This window comes from Mesocricetus auratus, unplaced genomic scaffold (genome assembly GCF_017639785.1).
Source record: "Mesocricetus auratus isolate SY011 unplaced genomic scaffold, BCM_Maur_2.0 Super-Scaffold_100024, whole genome shotgun sequence".
In the NCBI taxonomy this organism is placed as follows: Eukaryota; Metazoa; Chordata; class Mammalia; order Rodentia; family Cricetidae; genus Mesocricetus; species Mesocricetus auratus.
Window position 1 is genome coordinate 266,024 of NW_024429205.1, and position 16,251 is coordinate 282,274.

General features: G+C 48.7%; 1 protein-coding gene across 4 annotated transcripts in view; it reads left to right on the forward strand.

The window, feature by feature from the left end:
* Positions 1 to 14,920: 14,920 nt before the first annotated feature.
* Positions 14,921 to 16,251, forward strand: part of Mrtfb (myocardin related transcription factor B) — a 156,550-nt gene continuing 155,219 nt past the window's right edge. For 2 of the 4 annotated variants that reach the window (XM_040730943.1, XM_040730945.1), the window contains exon 1: positions 14,923 to 14,999. The gene's annotated coding sequence lies outside the window, so the exon portion shown is untranslated. Of the gene's footprint in view, positions 15,000 to 16,251 lie in introns of all 4 variants that reach the window. The other 2 variants (XM_040730947.1, XM_040730944.1) reach the window with 2 other exon arrangements.

Below are 16,251 nucleotides of genomic sequence, written 5' to 3' on the forward strand. Positions count from 1 at the left end.
TATTAAGAATCTTTTCAAAGCACTCTGAATATCCTTTCTCTCTTCTACAATGTTTCTCATTAATAGTCTCCATTTTTAAAATCAGAATTATTGATTTCTTTTTGACTATTACAAACCCTTCTTTTGATTTCCACGTTACATTTGCCTAGTTGTTTGATCCTCCTCTACAGGAGGCTTGTTGGAAGGTTGGTGTGAAATGTGGCCGTGGGTAGCAAACCCATGGTTTTGGGTAGCAAACCCATGGTTTTAGGAAGCAAACCCATGGTTTTAGGATCCCAATATAAGTCAACTTAACCAATTAAGCCAAAGTTCATGGGGATGGGTACCACATCCCCTAAAACACATCTCCACAAGCACATTGCTATGATTTGGGCAGGGTCTCAGTTTGTCCCTCAAAAGTTCACACACCAGAAAGGCACTGCCGACAGGCAGGAGGCTGTAAGAGGTGGGGATCAGAAGCAGGTGGCTAGGTCACTGGCTCTAGAGGGACACTCTTGGCAGGACTAGTGCAGTTATGACAGGAGCCTAGGCCACTCCTAGGAGAGCAAGTTGTCATATAAGAAAAGCGTAAAGTGGAGTAAGAGCGAGGCTGGGGAGATGGTTCAACCGGTAAAGTGTCTGCCATGTAATCATGGGGCCCTGAGTGCGGATCCCTGGCACCCAGGTAAATGCCAGCAAGAAGTAGCAGCAGGTGCCTGTAATCACAACACCGAGGAGACAGGAGTCACGGAGCTTGCTGGCCAGTCAGTCCAGTTTCAGGTATAGTGAGAGAGACGCCATCTCAAAACTGAAGAAGACCTGATGTTGACCTCTGGCTTCCACACACATGTGCACACACACACGAGTATACACGCACAAACCAAGGCCGGCCCATGTGTCTCTGAAAACTTCCTGTCGCAGCATGTGCCCTCTCTCTCCCTTCTGAATGCAGTCCCATCGGGATGCCCGCCATCAGACATGGTACAGACAGACAAGAGGCAGAACAAATGAGTCTACCTGATCCTGAACTTTCACCCTTCAAAACTGAAGTTAAACGGAATGGTTTTCTTTATAAATCTTGTAGACTCTAGTATTTACTTATAGCAATAGAAAATGAGTTAAGACACACACCTAAATCTTCCCTGACTCAGGGCTTCATACACGCTGCTTCTCTGACTGGCAGTGTTTCTTCTCTGCCGGGAGATTCAGCTCTTTCTTGTCGGTCAGTTCCTGACTTTTTATCATCAGTTCAGGAATGCTCCCCAGGCCATCCTGCTGGCTTCCTGCATCTGTCTTAGCTTACAGTGATTCTGGATTTTTTTCTATGTGGTTAATTTCTTAAAAGATTTTTTTATGTGTATGTGCAGTTGTATATATACGCACTACATGCTTGCAGAGGCCAGAAGATGGCATCAGATCCCCCTGGAACTGGGCTTACAGACAGTTGTGAGCCTCCATGTGGGTGCTGGGAATTGAAACCAGGTCCTCTGGAAGAGCAGCCAGTGCTCTTAACTGCTGAGCTAGTTCTTCAGCCCCTTGCTTTACTTTTAAAAATATTTCATTATTATTCCTATGTATGTGCACGTCTCTCTCTCTCTCTCTCTCTCTCTCTCTCTCTGTGTGTGTGTGTGTGTGTGTGTGTGTGTGTGTGTGTGTGTGTACATGTGAATGCAGGTCCTCTCCAGAGCTGGGGTCACAAGCAGTTGAGAGCCACCAAACATGGGTGCTGGAACCAAATTCTGGTCATCTTAGAGAGTAGCAATTGCTCTTACCAACTGAGTCTGTTGGACTCCTTGTTCTTGTTTTTAGTATATTTTCTTAGTGAGTTCTTAGTAAGTATGCCCATGTGTCCACTACATACCCGCAGAGTCCAGCACAAATGCTAAGTATGATGTTGAATGAAGATTCCCCTTTGAACGCCTCACCACAAGGTATAGATTGTCCTAAAGAGCCTTACTTTTGTTTTGCTGTGATTTGAGTTTTCATTTTTTGAAATGGTTGTGTCAGTGTATTTAGGCATTTTACTGGCCTGCCTTTGGAGTTCTGGTGATACGCCCTCAGCTGATGCCACTAAGAGCACCATCTGTGCCTATTCACTACATTCCCTTTCAAAGGGCCCTGCCCACCTCCCATCCCTCTCTCTCTTTCTTTCTCTCCCTCTGTCTGTCTGTTCCTTTCTCCCTTTCCTCTTTACTGATGCTCCTGTCCCCAGAGGTCGGTCTCCCCACTCCCCTTTCCCCCTTTTTTACGATCCTTTTCCCTTAATATAAAACCCCTCCACTTGAACTCTGTTGCATGGTGTCTTTCTTTTTAGAGCTGCTTTTTAAAAATTACAAGTTGTGCTGTGTAACCCAGGCTGTCTTCAAACTTGCAAACTTCCTACACCAACCTCAAATCCTAGGACGGCAGGCATACCCACCATGCCTACCCAGGGTGTCCAGTCTATTACCAGCTTTTGGATATACAATTTTCAGGTTCATATTGCTTCTAGAAAACTGAAGAAATGTCCCTATCAATCATGTGGGTGGAAAGCAAGTGCTATATACTGTCCTAAGCGTGCAGCCCTGGTGTGGCTTATTAATGGTGATTTGGAGCCCGAGTCACTTGATTAATGTGGAACCTGTTTAATTCATAGACTCCTATGAATTAATGCTGTGGTCCACTGGGATTTTTCTGGTTACTTAATGTCTCCCTCAAGTTTTAATTATGTCTCCTTAAAGATGAGAATCCTATCCATAGGTGCTCATAGAGTATGTTGCGTTCTGTGACTTCTATTCCAGCACTGTTACTGTTCTGTTGCTGAAACTGTCCCAGCTTTGATTGTGGGTCTTCTCTCCCGTATCCCTTCAATCCTTCCTCTGTCATCCTGGTTCCTTTTCCCAGGTAGCATTTAGAAACTGAGATTTGTCTGAAAAATATGCTCAGCATTACAGCCTGGGGCCCTTGAGGCTAGGCCTCTTAATGCTGCCTTTCTTGATTTGTAATTGCTAGGTATTTTTTTCCCTCCAGTTGAAGGACTAACACTTAAAATCTCGACAAAGCTGTGAGTAATGTTCCCTCTCATGCCCCCATGCCTTCTTTGCCCCTCACATGACTGGGAGTTAGAGTGCAACTTTGAATGAATGCTAGATGATGTCGTTAGAAGCTGACACCATGGCCCTTCCTTCTGTAGGAAGCCCTGAGCAGGGGTGCAGGAGGGTCAGCTGGGCTCTGGAATGTGAGCTCATTATTCCAGGCAAATGAGTCAGAAGAGATGGGAATGAAAATGCATCTGAGCAGTTCTGTGTCAACATGGTACTGGGGAAAAGGGGGGGGCCTAGGGCCTTCTGAGGAGATCCCTGCAACAGCAGTTTTTCCCTTTAGCCACTGGCTTCTCTCCTGAAGGCACTTGCCACTATCTTCTTGGTGACATCTGGTCCCTTCTCCTCCTGATGCCTCATTTCCATCTGACTTTCCATCCTTATACCTGTGAATCTTCACCTCAGTGTCCCAGCTGGGTCCTAGGAACATTTCCCATACCAAAAAATGAAACAAACAGACAAACAAGACAAACAAAATCAGGCTTCTATTGCATTTCTTTTGCTGCCTGAGGTCTTTCTTTCCTCCTGTGAGGTTCCTCAGTTTGTAAAACACTGGGTGTTTGAGGAGATATTCTGCATTTCCATCCTTTCATACCAGCAGAGCCGTGTTTAGCATGAAACTTCAAAGAGTGCTTCCACCAGAAATCCAAATGGTGCCCACTGCACACCGGATGTGGAAAAGTTAGGGGAGGGTGTTGGTATCCTGGCTTCTTCCTCTCCCCGGGTCCTGGGCAACCTGGTCCTGTTCCTTTTCCCGACCCCTCTCCTTCTCCCTCCCTGTGGTTTCTCCTCAGCACCTACCATCACTCCGCCCCAGCCCTCTCCTGGGCCTGGGCCTTCCCCTTAGGGAACCTTTCCTGGTCGCAGGGACTCTTTAAACCTCAGGTTCTCTCCCTGCCCCGGGACCCTTCTGTGGGCTATCTTCCCTCGACCCCGGGATCCATCTTTGACAGGTGATCGCTCCTCACTGACAGCTCGAAGGCTGTCAAAGGTTGCATGGCTGTGTCGTGCATGTGTTAGGTGGCTGCATAAGGACTCTGTATGCAGAAACCATGTGGAACTGGGACTGCGCAGAGCTGGGCCAGTGGGAGCTCCATGACTCCAGTTTCAATGGCCCCAGCTGCCAGAGACTCCGTCTAAACCGCTCCCTTTCCCTTTATAAGCAGGCACCTCCTGATTGTTCTCTCTTCCCTTTTCTGCTCCTGATTGGCTAACACCTACCTTTCCCTTTGCTCCCTTTCCCAATAAACTTCATGTGGGCATGTTGGGTTGCGTTTTATCACCCGAAGCTGCAGCCAGGATATGCTCCCTAGGATGGCCTCCATCGGTGATTCTCAACCTTTTTAAGGCTGCGACCCTTTATAGTACAGTTCCTCGTGCTGTGGTAACCCACAACCATAAAGTTATTTTTGCTGCTACTTCATAACTCTAACTTCTTTCTACTGTTATTAACTATAACGTAAATATCTGATATTGTAAATATCTGACACCGTCAACTCACAGGCTGAGAACCACTGGCCTACAAGCTTTGGGACTGCACATCAAGAGACCCACTTCTTTAAGCCTCTCCTCGAGGAAAAAATCCTGTCCCATATACTGCTGTATCTCATGTCATCAACGACGCCTGAATCCTGCCCTCCCACTGGCAAGGTGGCTACCAGGAATAGACTACAAATCCCTGACACTCCACAGCCTGTAGATGTCAAGGCCACACAAGAGAGAGCCTAGGGTGAGCCCAGATTTTCTTAGCTGGTTTCTAGGAAGTCTGGATAGAGCGTTACCAGGCATAAACCTCCCAAGGACCCACTGGGTAGCTTGCTGTGGGGACTGGGTGTCTAAATCATTGCCTGCATACTGAACCTTCACAAGACAATGTAGAACTCATTTGGAGAGTTCCAAGAACACTCTCCGTCTTTGAAAGGAATGTTCAGCAAAGCTCCTTGGAGGTGGCAGGAAGGGACAGAGGATGTGGTGAGTAATATCGTGGATGATGTGGTCAAGGGCGTGAGAGATGGCGGCAGGAGTTGAGGCAAGGAGACAGCGATGCTGAAGGGAGCTGGGATTTCACCACCTTCTTTAGAAGCCTGTTGATGCTCTTGAGTTTGTATCTTTCCTGGATTCTCACTGTGTGAGCTGCGTGCTCTCATAAATCCATTTTTATATCCGATAACCGCGCTTCAGAGAACTGAAGCGTAGCGGCTGTAAAGCCACAAAGCGGGAGGGTTTGGAAGAAAACCGTGGAATATTGGCCTTTGGTCAATCTTCCCTGAGTGATCTTGTTAGAAAGGTCCATCACGTGGGTAGTCAGGCTTTGGTTTACGAGTGCTAGTGTGTCCCGTGTATGTGTGAACGTGGGCGTATGCACACATGTGTGGGGGTCAGATGTGGGCGTCATGTTTTCCTCAGTCGCTCTCCACCTTATTTTCTGAGACAGGGTCTTTCACTAACCCTGGGGCTTCACTGGTAAATGAGCAGGCGCTGGGGTTTGCTGCTGTTTGCTGCAGCTGCGGGTAATGAATGAAACACGAACCACAAAACTCAACAAACCCAGATGGAGTTTATTGGGAAAGGGAGCAAAGGGAGGGGTGGGTGTTGGCCAACCGGGAACAGAGATGTGAGGGGGAAGGGAAGAGAAAAAAGGTGAAGTGAAAAGAGACACAGAGAGAGGACAGGAGAGGAGAGGAAGACAGGAAAAGTCCGGTCTGCCCCAGGGGAACAGCAGGAAAGAAAGGAGAGCGAGAAAGAGAGTGAAAACAGAGAAGCAGGAAAGAGAAGACAGCAGAGAGAGAGAGTAGGCAAAAAGACCGTGAAGTAGGCGGGGTCTTTCTTTTAAGCAGTTCCTTTGCACCTGCGTGCAGACTCCATGGAACCCTGGGTACTGCGTGAGTGCGTTCTGTCAGGTGACAAGGGCAGGCAAGCATAATGCCTGCATCCGTATAGAGCTCCTCCCGCCTGCCTCCTGAATTCTGGGATTATAGAAGTGCTCGTCAGTGCCCGTGTTTTCACATGGGTGCTGGGGATCCAAACTCAGGTCCTTACGCTTGCACAAGAAGCACTTCAGTGACCGAGTCCAAAGGCTTTGGTTTTCCTGAACTAAGTACCAAGGTAGCCAAGGCTGACACTTTTTAGCGCATGGTTTTGATGTTAGTCCCATGACTGAGAGAAAGGCGGTCAAGGTTCCACCCTCTCTACATGTGCAATCTAATGACAGAAGCACCTAGCTGACAAATTAGGGCCACTCAGTGGGGACCGCTACAGCATCACCCAGCCTTCAAGGATCTGGCCGCGGATTCTGGAGACAAGGTAGTGAGGCCAGAGAGAAGGCATGCCAGACAGAAGGCTTTGTTACTTGTAAAGCGCCTACAGGTTCCCACTCCATGCTGTCTCTTTCAGATGCTAACCCCACTTCTTTTTAACTCCGTGTCTCTGTTTACTCGGTCCATGTGACCCTTAAGAGTAGGGACTGAGCTCTAGACCAAGTTCTTCATTCCACTTGGCAATGGTGGGAGGCTGGTCCCCAATGTCTGCAGTTGGAATCCTCAGGGCTGCAGCCTGAGCTCTCTTGCAGTCCAGCTAAGCACAACGCTCTGAATCAATGAATGAAGGATCTTGTTGAAGGTATCCAGGCCCCCAGGGATTTCCAAATCATGGATGCTCAAATTGTTTATAGAAAAGGCATCATAAGACTGGGAAAATTGCTAGGTCAATCAGCCAGCAGTAAGGAGCAGGCTTTGGATCCCAAGAACCCACAGAAAAGGTGGACACAGGGGCTCCCTAGAGCAAGCTGGCCAGCAAGACTGTAGATATCAGCCAGCTCTGGGTTTGACTCAGACATTGCCTCACTGAGTAAAGTAGAAGAGAGTTGAGCATGACTCCTGACATCAGCTTCAGGCCTCCACATGCACCAGCACTCACATGTATTCACACACATGCAAACACATTTGCACACACACATGCATGCAGCATATACACAAATGGAATATCCAAAACAAAAATGACATGGTATTTGCACATTATATTTGTAACCATCAGTAAATGGAACCATCTCCAGATTGCTTTAATATACTACAGTGTAAATGTGATATACAGAGTTGGCATACTGCATTGTTTAGAGGGGGTTATCTGCTCAGTGAACATGCAGATTAAAACATTGGTTCCTCCGTTGAGTTCACAGATGTAAGATTCATGGCTATGGAGGAGAAATGGTCATCCAAGACAGACTAGAGCACATGGGGACAGCCATCACGGCCCACTTCCAAATGTCTTAGGATCAAAAAGCTCATCCTCAGCTCACATTGTGTGTCCATGTCCCCCATGGACACTGCTCAGCAGACCCACCACTGTCCTGGGCGCTGCCCTGCTGGACAGACAGAACCTTGTCTCAGTTTAGCTTTTAAAGCTTTGTCCCAGATATACCATCTTCTCCCTCTATTCACCCTCTTTGACTAGACTGTGACCCAACCCAAGGGAACCAGGAAGTACCAACATGTACACACCCAGATAGTAGGGATCCATACATCTTTGTTGAACAGCACAGACAATAAGCAGCCTTCAAGAAGGTGATCTTGCCATTTCACAGGGGGCCTAAAGACACCTGTTCAAAGCTAGGCATGGTGGTGAACACCTATAACATACCTATAATCACAGTACTTGGGATTTAGAGGCAGGAGGGGTCAGGAGTTCTCTGGAGTCAGCCTTGGCTACATGAGTTGGAGGCCAGCCTGGGCTACATGAGGCTCTGTCTCAAATAAACAAAACAAAACAAAAAGTGTATTCAGGAGCAGAGAGTAAGAGACTGAGCTGGCTTTGTGCTGAGGAAGCTGCTTCCAGGCTATAGCTTTTATTTTCTAATGTAATGAGGTTGGACAGTACATGACATTAGATGTCGTGGTTAAAAGCATGCAACGTCCTATAGACTGTCGTCTTTGCTACTCACCGGTTGTATGAGCAGAGGGAAGAGACCACTTCACTCATCAAGCAAATAGGAGGAGTGGGGGTCGGGTGGGGGCTGGAGGATGTGCTTTCTAGACTGAAAGAAGTGGATCTGGACAGGGCTTACGGGAACAAGTCTGATGGGGAGGGAGGATGTATGCAAAGCCTGCCCAGCAGTTGGAGCAGCCTGGGCACAGCGGGGGCAGGGCATGCAAGCTTACTCCTCAGAAACTGCTGCCTTCTTCTCGTGCCAACGTGAATGCTTAGGTTGCTGGGGACAGAAACCGCATGCAGTTGGTTATTAGCTCAGTGAAGGGGCTGTCCAGGGCCCTGTGGGTCTGGAGTCCTCCCAGAGCAGTGTGCTGATGTCACCAAGGAGCCAAGCTCTTTTGACTTCTTGGTTCTCTGTCTTGACGGCTCCCACCTCTTATGGGCGAAGCACCAGTGACCACAGAGTGTGCTGGTTTCCAAGAGATGGTCAGTTAGAGCAGAGAAAGCTGCCTTTGCCCTGCAGTCAGTAAGCCTCTCCTCCAAGTCCCCCAGGCTCCAGCCTGCTTTGGCTTCTGTGGGTTCAGAGCTCCTGAGTAGACGTCTTATTCGCTTTAAGCAGAAAGGTAGAGGATGTTAGGTGCTCACAGAGGCTCTAGGGGAGAGGAGAGCATTCCATTAAGCTTCTAAGAAAAGTACCCCAGATCACATGGTAGGCTGATCCCATGAACTCACCACCACTGAAAGGTGGGTGAGTCTCCGCCATCTCGGAGTGCTGGGTGTCAGGGGCTTGGCCTGGCTGCTCTCATCTGCTTGCCAGCACTCACATGGACAGAGTGGAGGCTTATATTGGGGTTCAACCTCCTGTGAGACCACAGGTTGACAGGGAACGTGAGTGGCAAAGGAGGCTGACTCTGGGATGCTAGGACATTTCCTTGCCTGCAGATGGGATGGCTGTCAATTACAGCCTTTGTATCTTTGCTGGCTAGTTTTAACTGTCAGCCTGGAGTCACCTAAAAAAAGAGTCCTAATGAGGGATTGTCTCTGTCAGGTTAGCCTGTGGGCATGTATGTGTGTGTGTGGCAGGATTGTCTTGGTTGTAAACTGGGGGTGAGGGGGGAACCCAACCTGAAGGAGGGCATCACCATTTTCTGGACTGGTCCTAAACATGTGGGAGTGGAGAAAACACTAGCTGAACACAAACAGGGAAGCAGCCTGTGCGCACCCACTTTTCTCTGCTATTGACCGTGGGGTGATGTGACTAAAGTAGGTTCCTGCCCCTAACTTCCCCCACACAAACTCTAACTCAAACAAAACCCTCCTCCTTGTGTTGCTTTTTTTTAAATCACAGCTACAGAAGTAGAATTAGAACACTACCCTTGGGCAAGCCTTTGAGCAGAGATGGAGGACTCCACAATGATGAGACTGGATTGGCCAATAAGGAAGGACAGATCTGTACCTGGGGACCGTCTTGATTCAGTTCAGTCACCTCCTTTCCAGTGTCTCTCCATGTTTATGGCATGTGTCTTAGTTAGGGTTTCTATTACTGCGAAGAGACACCACGACCATGGCCAACTATTATAAAGGAAAAACAAATGGGCTGGCTTACAGTTTCAGAGGTTTAGTCCATTGTCATCATGGTGGGACAAGGCAGCATGCAGGCATGCTGGAGAAGGAACTGAGAGTCCACATCTTGACCCACAGGCAACAGGAAGTGAACTGATACTTGGTGTAGCTTAAGCATAGGAGGCCTCAAAGCCTGCCCCCACAGTGGCACACTTCCTCCAACAAAGCCACACCTCCTAATAGTGCCACTTCCTATGAGTTTATGGGGGCCAACTACATTCAAACTACCACAGCATGTACAGGCCTTTGTGGTTGTTGTTTTGAAGTAGGGTCTGGTCTGGCTGTGTAGCTCAGGTTGGTTTGGTACTCAAAAATCTTCCTGTCTCAGACTCTCCAGTTCTGGGACTGCAGGTGTGTGTCACCACGCCTGGCTGCATATGTGACGTACAATGTTTCCAGAGGCCCCAAGGTACTCTGTGTTCACACCTACCCATACTATTTCTTGGGGATCCATGTTGTCCCTATCTCTAGAAGGATGTCTTCTTTCTACCTTGCTAACTGTATGGATTTGAATGAGATTGGCCCCCACATGTTCATATATTTGCAAGCTTAGAACCCAGTTGGTGAACTGTTCAGAAGGATTAGGAAGTGTGGCCTTGTTGGAGGAAGTGTGTCATTGAGGGTGTTCCAAAGCCTGTGCCAAGTCTAATGTTGCTCTCTCTGTCTCCTACCCTGCTCTCAGGATGTAAAGCTTTCAGTTACTTCTTCAGCACCATACCTACCGGCCTGCGGCCATATGCTCACTGCCTTGATGATAATGGACCAGCCCTCTAAACTATAAGCCAGCCCCCAATTAAATGCTTTATTTTTATAAGAGTTGCCTTAGTTATGGTGTCTCTTCACAGACACAGAATACTAAGACACCTACTATCTCTGGTATATACTTAAGAACTCATTTCAAGCATGTTTTTCCCCATACTCTTCCAGCTATTAAAAAATATCTTGTGTATGTGTATGATATGTATGATATGTGTGTGTGTGTGTGTGAGAGAGAGAGAGAGACAGAGAGAGAGAGAGAGAGAGAGAGAGAGAGAGAGACAGACAGACAGACAGACAGACAGACAGAGGGACACAGAGATATGTTGTAGCATGTGTATGAGACAGGATCTCTTTGTTGTTTGCTTGAGTGCGCCAGGATAGCTGGTCCTTGCATTTCCAAACATTTATCTATCTCTCCCCCGCACTGGCATTACAAATGTGGGCTACCATGGCAGACTTTATGTGGGTTCTGGGGATCTGAATGCTGGCCCTCACACTGGCACAGGCAAGAGCTTTCACCTTGAGCCATCTCCCCAATCCTTTTTAGAGAGCTCCTTTGTTCTTATTGATTCCTGCCTCTCTCCCTCTAACACAACACTAGCCAGTTAATGCTTCAAGTTTTCACGGGAGCATTAACCAAACCCTATTACCAGCATTTATAAAGTCCCTCATGGATCAAAAGACATTTTGATACCTTACATCCTCAGTTATACCACCTACTATATAATAAGCCTTGACCCTCTAAGAATGGACACATTTGAGCCAGGCAGTAGTGACTTTAAACACCTTTAACCCCAGCCCTTGGGAGGCAGAGGCAGAGGCAGATGAATCTCTATGAGTTCAAGGACAGGCTGGTCTACACAGCAAGTTTCAGGACAGCCAGGGCTACACACGGAAATTGGGTCTAGAAAAACCAAAACTAAAACAAAGAATGGACACATTTAGATACCTCTCATATTTTAGTAGTCGAACAATAATGCCCTTGTGGATATTGTTACACCTACCCCTTCTGAGGGTCACTCCCATAACAAGCCATTGCCGTTGCTGGGGACATGGGACAGCTTCTCTGTTCACAATGTCACAGATGTTAATGCCAAATCCCACTAGAATTTTGTTAACAAGTTTCAACTTTATTCATTTTCAAATGTTGCCCTTGTTTTCTGTTATTTGTGGCTGCTTTTCCCCCAGTGGAGTGACTTTCAGAGTCAGATATTTAAAAATGTCTGGGTAAATTTTCCTGTAAAATGGGGAGAGACTTTTAAAAAATGCTGTTCCTCTTATCGAAAGTTGGGAAGAAAGGGCTTTGGGGAAGGCACAGTCTCCTTTCAAACTACATAGTGGATTCAAGGACAACCTGGGCTACGTAAGACCAATCTTTTTCTTTTTTTTTCATTGTGATAGAAAATGCTTTTAGTCCCACAACCAAGCCCATCTTCCAGCATGATTTGGAGCTTATATTGGGAAAAGAGGAACAAGACAGGTATTAAGGGAACTTTCCCATGGTAAGAGGTCTTCAGTCTGTTTAAGACAATTTTACATATGCATCTTGTATACTAACTTAGTTCATACCCGTATTTTATATCAGACAGAAAAATGCTGAATATTTTTTTGTTGAAATCTTGATCTCAGGCAATTTGTACAGTGGGAGGTCAGAGGACACCTTGAGGGTTGGTTCTCTCCTTCTACCATGTGGATCCCAGGAATGGATCTCAGGTGGTTAGGACTGGCAGCACGTGCCTTTACCTACGATAGGGTATTGGGAGAGGAAAGAATTTGTAGGTCACAAAAGCCAAGTTTTATATGTTTGGAGTCAGTGACCTGGAGTGGGGTTCCTAACACTGCCACTTACCAATTTTGTGTCCTTAGGCAAGTCCACTCATTTTCTAGACTCCTGGTTTCTTCGTCCGTGAAAAAGAAACAGTATACACTTCTACATAAGTGTGTGACAGTTGATTTGAGGCATCCACCTGACTGGGTTAAGGGATTCTCAGCCCATTATGTGTGAGTGTGTCTGCTGGGCGTGCCTGGAAAAGACTGCAATGTGAATCAGTGGGCTGAGGCCAACAAGGGCAGTCCTCTAAGCCCCAGACATCAGCCCTCTGTCCTTCAGCATAAGAACTTCAAGTACCCTGATCTTTAGGCTCAGAGACTTACACCCATTCCCTCCCAACCCCTGGCATGCTCTTGGGCCTTCTCACTAAGACTGAGCACACTACATCATTAACTCTTCTGGTTCTTGGGTCTTTGGACTTGGACTGAGCTATGTCACAGAGTTTCATGGTTACCAGTCTGCTGGTATTGTGGGGCTTAGCCTTGGTGATAAATACCTTCATGAATCTATACCCTATTGTTTTTTCCCTGGAGAACACTGCCTAATAGGGGCTCTGGGAGGACTGACCAAACTAACAGGGCTTGTACTGGTAACTACCAGTTGGATGGGATCTTCTCTCTTCAACTCCATCCCATTTTGTTGAGCTGTGTTGTTACATTTCAAATGCTCTGGTCTCTATTAGAGGAACGCCTTCTAGAAAGGTTAGGTTGGGAAGGTTGATGTGGACCCATATTTGCTGACATAAAGTGACTGTCAAGATGGGTCAGCTCAGACAGCTTCAGTACAGCTTGCAGAGGTGAGCTAGAACCTTCCAGGCTCTGAGTCTACAGAAGCTGCCACAGAGGAGTCAGCTCATAGGAATACACAGATCCAGACTGTGGTGGACTGAATAAAATGTGCTCCTCCATAGGCTTCACAGAGAGTGGCACTATTAGGAGGCGTGGTCTTTTTGGAGGAAGTGTGTCACAGGGGATGGGCTTTGAGGTTTCAGAAGTTCAAATCAAATTTAGTGGCTCACTCTTCCTTCCTGCTGCCTGTCAATCTGGATGTAGAACTCTCAGCTACCTTTCCAGCACCATGTCTGTCCATGTACTACCATGCTTCCAGTAGGGAAAAGAATCACACTTTGGCCCTGCGACCAGAGCCAAATCTGACCCTAAACATGTGCAGAAAACTAGCCAATCCCGGAGCATGAGATCTAGCCATTCTGAGCTCAGGGATTGAAATCTGACCAATCCCCACCCTGGAAATCTCTCTAGAAAAACTCTGCCCCCTAAGAAGCCCTATATAAACCCTGTGTCTGTTCAGCTTGTGGCTGTCGGGCTGCCCAGCTGCCCAGCTGTCCTCTGCCACCCTGTCCTTCCTCTAGCGAAGTGGAGTTGTTACACTCTAGGGAACCTGAGCCTAACTGTAACAGCTTCACCTTGATGCCCTCCTCTGCTGGAGCAGAGCTGTCATACTGGGGAAGCCTTTCCCTGAAGCAAGGCTGTAAGTTGCTATGCTTACTGCGACCTGTGGCACTCCCAACTGCCAGAATAGCTTTCCACCAGAGCTGTAACACTCAGTATTCTGTGGCTCCTGATTGCCAGAATCCCCATCCATCTGAGCCACTGTAATGCTTACACTTCCCACCATGGCAATGATGTGTTAAACATCTGAACTGTAAGCCAGCCCCAATTAAATGTTTCCCTTCATAGGACTTGCCATGGTCATTTTGTTTCTTCACAGCAATAGAAACCCTTACACAAAGACCTTCCCACAAGGCAGTGCCAGGCCCTGGACTCAATGCAGGTTCAAATACTGCCTATGACTATGTGGGATATTTTCTTAATTGCAAGCTTGGGAGATTATGGGTACCTACTTTGGTGTACCTCAATATACCAGCCTCTCTTCTCCTGTTGAGAAGTCACACGATCCTCCCCAAAGGAGTGGTTGTCAATCTTCCTAATGTTGTGACCCTTTCATATAGTTCCTCATGCTTTGGGGACCTCCAACATAAAATTATTTCGTTGCTACTTCTTAGCTACAATTTTCCTACTGTTATGAACCGTAATGTAAATATCTGATATGTAGCATATGTGATATAGACCCCTGTGGTCTAGAACCGCTGCCCTAACACCTTCTATGCTCTGGTTCTGTCCTTGGTCCAGTCTATCCTACTGTCTCCCACTGCATTCTAAGGAAAGCATATACTGCTTTTTAGGGCTCAGGGAGTTGGTGCAAAGAGTGAGGGGCATGCAATATCTTGCTGCACAAAGGTGGGAGTGAAACTGGGTTCAAGAGAAGGGGGGCCCCTCGGGGCCAAACCGAGGTGCGGATCGGGCATCAGAGAAGCCCCGGCTCCACAAAGGGTCTGCCGTCCTGGCTGACCCCCACTCTGGAACGGGGAGACGGTAAGAATGCACTCAGTGAGGCACCATAAGCTGTGAGCGTGCAGGGATAGCATGCACTGACTGACTGACTTCGGGCACAGCCAGAGCTTATGCAGAACCTCTGAGCGCGCTGCTCCGTAGCCCGGTACGCGCATGCGCTCCGGGCCAGCCAGGTGAGGGCTCCGTGATAGCAGTCTCGCACCTGGGCTTTAACCCTTCCGGGTCACGTGCGTGGGCGGACGCCGAGTGGGAGAAGAGAAGCTGGTCGTAAACTCCTAGGGTCCGCAAGGCGCTTCCTGGAGCTTCTAGGCCGGGGTCGGTGCCCTTCTCGTTCGGGCGGGAGGGGGGGTAAGCGCGGGGCGGAGCGAAGTCTCGCGAGATCTGGCGGTAGCTGCGGCGGCGGCGGCGGCGGCAGCAGCAGCGGCCCGGGAGGTGAGCGGCGGACGGGCAAGAGGCGGCCGTTGGGCTGAGGAAGGGGAGAGCTACGGAGGGCGAGGCCGGGCTCGGGGAGAGGGGCGGGTAGAAGGCCCGTGTCCTCGGTGGCTCCCCGAGGCTGCTACGGCGCCGTCTGGTGCGCGCTGTCCCGGGACTCGCGCGGGGCGGGGCGGGGCGGCCGCGGTCTCCGGGCCAGCGGAGCCAGGCGTCCCTCTCTGGGGGTCCCTGCGCGCGGCCGGCCGCCACCCGATCTTCCCCGTCCGCCTTGGCTTGCACGGTGTCAGGCGCGTCACTTGCACGCTCCCACGCTGAACTGCAGGGAGCTGCAGCGCCCTGGCCGAAGCCACACTGCGGGGACGTGGTGGGGATGGGGACGGCCCACGCCCCGGACTCACCGTCCATCCTCCTCCCCAGTTCTGCTCGCGCTCTTCTCCTGGGGCCCCCGCGGGGCTGCGGAGGGTGCGTGTGCCTGGAAGCCCTCCTGAAATTGCACGCAGCGTCCCATGTTTCTAGGCAGAAAGTTTGCCCTGTCCCAGAAGGTTCCCTAGCCCTGAATGTTCAAGAACTATCTTTTGGCCCTGTGTGAGAGAGCAGACGCTGGCCGAGAGTGACGAGGGGTGCGCTGGGCGTGGGGTCTCAGGCCGGAGGGGTAGCTCAAGGCTTGCCTCAGGCAAAGGAAACTTTGAAGTTTCTTGTCTGAAGCCTTAGTGATTGTGAAGCTCGCCATCAAGGCCTCTTAACTTCTGTGGCAAACTTTTGTAAAGCCCACCTTGCCACCCTGACACGAAGTTCATAAATAATATACCTTTATAAATACGACCCAAGGTCAGTATAATGCTCCCATTTGGATGTAAGAAGAGGTGCTGTCGCGCTTGGATAGCCCAGATGCCCTGCTAGGAAGTAATACTGCAGACCCTGCAGCCTCAGGAACAAAGATTGGGACTTGAGAAGACCATCTTGGGATAATTGATGCTAATAAGAAAAACAGTGTAGGCTGAATGACAGCATACAAGATAAATCACAGCCTGAATCAGTCAACACTCAAATAATACAGCCCTCCAGGGGTATAGTACTCCATGCTACATTGTAACCCACGTTTTGCATCACAAAATCCGATTACCACCTTTTAAGGGATCACGTCAAATCCCTAATGTGTATCGTTGGTAATCAGGAAATAGAAGATTGAAATTGTTGCATTTGGCAGTAGAGGCTTCTCTTGTGCCTAGGAAGCCCTTTGGAAGTTCCCATG